Source organism: Sinocyclocheilus anshuiensis, unplaced genomic scaffold (assembly GCF_001515605.1).
Source record: "Sinocyclocheilus anshuiensis isolate Anshui unplaced genomic scaffold, SAMN03320099.WGS_v1.1 scaffold472, whole genome shotgun sequence".
Classification (NCBI taxonomy): Eukaryota; Metazoa; Chordata; class Actinopteri; order Cypriniformes; family Cyprinidae; genus Sinocyclocheilus; species Sinocyclocheilus anshuiensis.
The window spans coordinates 481,125-486,913 of NW_015557102.1; positions in this window are offsets into that span (position 1 = coordinate 481,125).

Below are 5,789 nucleotides of genomic sequence, written 5' to 3' on the forward strand. Positions count from 1 at the left end.
AGTTGTCTATAAGCCACTCTTGCTGTGTGCTTAGGGTCATTGTCCTGTTGGAAGGTGAACCTTCTGCCCAGTCTGAGGTTCTGAATGCTCTGGACTAGGTTTTCATTAAGGCTATCTCTATATTTTGCTGCACCGAGCGTTTCTTCTACTCTAACGAGTCCCTCAGTCCCTGCTGATGAAAAACAGCTCCACAGCATGAGGCTGCTGCCAGCACACTTTACTTTTGGGATGGTACTCTGCAGGTGATGAGCGGAGCTGGTTCCAAGTGTGTTTTCATGTGTCTTAACTGAGGAGAGGATTGAGTTTGGCCACACCGCCATAACGACTGGATTGGTGGAGTGTTGCAGCGATGTTTGTCTCCACATATGATCATGGAGCTCAACTAGAGTGACCATCAGGTTCTTGGTCACCATGCTAACCAGAGCTCTTCTCCATCAATTGCTCAGTTTGGCCAGGAGGCCAGCTCTAGGAAGAGTCCTGGTTGTTTCAAACTTCTTCCATTAAGGGTAACAGAGACTACATGCTTCTATGACCCTTCAATGAGGCAGATTTTTTTTCTGATCTCTTCCCCAGATGTGTGGTTTGACACAAACCTGTTTCTGAGCTCTACAGGCAGTTCGTTTGACATCAGGGCTTGGTTTTTGCTCTCATATGCATTATCAGCTGTTAGACCTTTTATTAAGACGTGTGCGCCTTTCCAAATCATACCCATTCAATTGAATTTGCCACAGGTTAACTTCGCTTGAAGTGTAGTGACATCTACAAGCAAAACGATTGCTCCTGAGCTAAATTTCAACTGTCCCAGATAGAATGGAATTCAATGGAATCATTTTAGTTTTTTATTTTTAATAAATTTGCAAAGATGTTAAAAACCTGTTTTTTGCTTGAGAGTTATGGTGTATGGAGTGTAGATTGTTGTGGAAAATAAATTAATTTAAAGCAGTTTAACATAAGGCAGCAACAAAACCAAAATGTGAAAAAAATTAAGTAGTATGAATACATTCTCAAGGCATTGTATACAGTGGTTACAGAGCGATTGTGCTTAAACCGTGAATATAAAATTTCAGTCTATATACATATATGTATATATATATATAATATTACAGTAGTTATTGTATGTGCATGTTACAGTGAAAAACTCCTGAAGAAAACAAATTGTTACTGCAGTTACTTGTATATTTATATACAAGTACACATGAACAATATAACAAATTGTGAACAATTGTTTCTGATCATTCATTCTGAAAGCAGAACAGTGGAACAACCATATGAAATATGAAAAATGCACAAACATAGCTGTCATCTACATCCTGTTCTCCATCCCAGTGATGCATGGTAACAACCACGGTCAGGCAAAGGGAGTACTTTTTCCCTCATTAAAACAAACAATAAGGGGGAAAATGGATTAACGTTTCGGATTTAGGATTCATGAATTTAGTTGTTTGAAATAATGTACTATAACATGAAAAAATAAATAAAATAAAATAAGTTTAATGAACCATTTTTAAATATCCATAAAATGAAGACACCTTAAAATAGCAAGAAATTGCATTGTGCCAGCTCAGGCTATGTAATTTATTATTTTACGACTATTTTCTACCTTGTGTTTTGGTATTTTTGTCTATCCTTTTCAGGCACGTGCACACATAGACATCAAAGGGGGCTTGAGCGCCTGCCCTTTTTCTTCCTTGAGAGAAAGTGCCCTTTTTTCTGGGGAGTTTTTTTTTTTTTTATAAATTAATATATGTATATGTGTGTGTGTGTGCGTGTGTGTGTGAATAATTGACAAATAATTGTTTAAAATTACATTTAAAATGGTAACAGAATTGACACTGCATGATGCCATAAAATTAATGGACAAGTGAGAATGATGCATTCATTTCTGCAATGGTTTATTAACTGAAACGTTTGTGTGTGATGCTGCATCCAAACCACTAGGTGTCAGTTTAAGTCCAAAATGACTGCCATATTGGCTAGTGCAACTACAGAGATGTGATGGTAGATCCAAACCAGGTAAGATTGTTACTAGGGGTGCAACGGTTCAGCTTGCTTACGGTTCGGTTTGTTACACGGTTTTAGAGTCACGGTTTCGGTACGGTTCAGTATGTGCTATGTTTATTATTCAGTCAAGAGCAGTGAGTGATATCCATGTTGTTGCTGTTTGATTAACATTAAGAAAGTGCTGTCACTTTAAGAGAACTGATACTGTACGTTCAGCCGACTATGTCTGCTAGGATTCTTGTAGGAAAAGAATACTATGGAAGTCAATGGCAACCACCAACTGTTTGATTACCAACATTCTTCAAAATATCTTCTTTTGAAACTCGTACAGCGCGGGGTCCTAGTGCAGTGAATCTCAACCTTTTGGCGTACCGGACCCCAGTCCAATTCAGAACCATCCTCAAGGACCCCCAGAACAAAATTGACTCGTATCATTTGTGTCTTTGTGAGGACCAAATGCAGTCAAGTATAATTCAAGTTAGCTGACTTGTCCAGTATTTGGCCATATCATCAGCTATATTGGATTTTTCTTTCATGGGAACATGTCATGTCAAAATATACAAAATTTATACAAAAATGTATACTTTATACGGACCCCCTGGCCTTATGTCAAGGACCACTAGGGGTCCATGGACCCCTGGTTGAGAAACACTGTCCTAGTGCATGCCGAACCGTTTGTGGAGAACGGTACGGTTCAATTTTTTTACCGAGATCCGTTGCACCCCTAATTGTTACCTATATGGCTTGAACCACAATAATAGCCTACAATTCAGGCCTGCAGATATAAATTTACGTAACTCTCACAATACATATTTTAAAATATTGGGGATTATTATAGGCCTATTCCTTTGAAGTAAAAAGAAATAGATTTCTTTTGCTGTGTGAGTCAATAATTCATGCATCAGAGGATTAAATACAAGACAAAACTATGAAATATTTACCGTTACCTCAAAAGAAAACAATGGGATGCCTGCGTGCTCCTCCGCCCATTGTTGGTATTGTGGTCATTACTTTATATCAAAATCTTTTATTCATCAAAGCCTGGTTTGGTTGGATCTCATGTGATGAGATCTTATACTGGTGAACATTTCACTAGATCATCAATACCAGACCAGACAAATGAATAGGTCATTTCTTGAAATGCGGTTTGATATGTAGCTAATAAAATGGGGGAGACCTGTATGACTTGCTCCACAAGAATTGCAAAAAAACAAAACAAAACAAACAACAGAATTGTTAGAGTGATGTACACATATAAAATTGTTTATTATTATGATGTTCAATATTTACCAATTTAAAATGTTCTCCATTATTATTAAGATTAAAATGCTTAAAATGAACTGGGTTGAGGTGGGGATTGATGGGAGAAATTAGGCTAAATGGCAGTAGTGTGGTTATAACAGCATTCTCTGTACTTACTACTAATTTATACATTTATATAGCCTATAGGTTGTATTTTTCAAAACAAGGCATTTGTAGCAGATGAATATGGAAAAAACGACCCAAAAAAACAACACTCTACGCTCTCCCCAGCTGATGCTGTATAAACTAAGATGTTTTAAAACACTCTGCGTTAAAATGATATTGATTTCCTAAAATTAATTCCTAAAAACAACAAAATACTCCCTTCTCTACCTGTAGCATTACTGGACAGATTGCAGTACTGTTACTTGATCTTTAAATCCATCTGTAGAATACAAAATCAGGATTTCACGGTTTGCAACAACTGAAAACTAGAGAATGTAAATACAGTCAGAGATGGCTTTATTGGTTTTGATAGGGTGACCATATTTTGGTTGAGGTTGCAGGGTTTCGCCTAACACGGTATACGTAGCAAGGTTTTTTTTGTTTGTTCGCTTGTTTTCTTTTTAGAATAAATAAAAAGAAAACAAGTAGATAGAATAGAAAAAGCTAGTGTTAAAGGCTCTTTTCTTTTTAAATAAAACAATTAGTTAGAGTGCAAATGTTAGAGGGTCAAGTTTATTTAATTAAAAAAACAAGCAGATAAAATTAGAATTAGCATTAGAATAAAGTGCTAGAGTTAGAGGGTCAAATGAAGATGAAAGAGAGGTTTTTTTTAGCCGTTTCTTGAAAATGATTAAACTCCGCTTCATTCCACCAGGAGGGAACAGTTAATGAAAAAGTCCATGAAAGTTTTATCACAGGTTGAACTTGAATGCAAAATATTTAAATACAGGCATTTCAGTCAAATGTAATTTATGCAATATTTCAAACCTTTAACCCACTTGGGAAAATAAACCCATGGCAACAGTTTAAAAGTAGCCCAATTCTGTGGAAAAAACGCGGACTTGGCAACCCTACATCCAACAAGAGTTGCAGGAGTCAGATTTGACTGATAGCAGGCAGTGTTGCCAATTTGGGGATTTTGTTGCCAAATGTAGCTACTTTCTCATTGAAGCTGTGACTTTTATTTTTTTGCAACAAGGAGCTATTTTAGCTATATTTAAATAAAACTAGTTTTGATAACATTTACAGTCGAGAGTCAGCCAATTTTAATGAAAGCCATTTATTTCAGTACTTAAAAAGCATATGGAATGACAGAAAAAGCTTTATAAAAATTAGTATTATTTAAAAAATGCTCTCATTATGCATCATTTGCTATACGTGTGTGAATATACTGGATAAAATAGGCCTATTATGCACATTAATAATAAAACAACAAGCTTTTTTTTTTTTTTTTTTAAAGATAGGCTACCTGCAACACCTTTATATAAGCTAACTCCCAGTCCTTAACTGAGCAATGGCTTTAACTTTTTATTTCCTCCTTGTTCATTTTGTCACTTTGTAAACAATAAAGACATAGGCCTAATTAATGAAGTACCTTAACTTGAGTAGTCAGAGCAAAATCTGGTATACTTCAATAGAAATATTTAATTTAGAACAAGTTTACACATATAAACTGGAAATAGGTAGATATTACGTGACATGAATCACCCGGCTGATTCTTTTGCTCAATGAGCTCGTCCAAGTCGCTTCAAAAGCTAAGTCTGACAAACTCTTGAGCAACAGAGAATCACATGCACTTAACTATTATAGCTGTAGTTAATGTCCTTGTTGTAATATTATTGCACTGCAACTGAAACACTGAAATTGCTCTTTATTGATACAAAAAACAGCTCCACTGTTATATCAGTATCTGGATAGCCTACTATTATAGTTATTGTAAATTAGTTTAATTGTATATTTAAATTTATATTTTAGTTGCTAAGTGTAATGTCATTATTATTATTATTTAATATGTGTATAGCTTTTTATTAATTTTTATTTCAATTTATATCAGTACATCAAGGTACGCAAAAATAAAATGTGAATTGCTGCCTTAGCAATAGCTGAAATGCAATAAGCTTGTCACAGATGCAAGTCAACATGTGAGTGGTTTGGCAACAGGTTTATTTATATAAACTACCATTTCTAGTTCATTCCGTTTCCAGTTAAACTTTCTAGTTAATCCGTTGCTTTCATCCTGGCTCAGAACAAATATCAAGGGAAGAGTAGATTTCCAAAGAATGTCTTTTGATTAAAGTTTAAACAAATGCCATAACATCAAAATTAAATTAATATATTAAAAACAGCAAAGATAGCATCATTAAAAAAATAATAGAGTCTTTTTAAAAACATTCTTTCTGCTTGATCAGATACTTGATGGGCATAGCAAATAGCAGGTTTTGTTGTCTGTAGTATCTCTGCAGAGTCATTGCCACCAACACATGAACAGAAGGTCTTTGTTTCTTCTGTCTCTTTCCTGCTTTCCCTTCACGCTGTTAAAA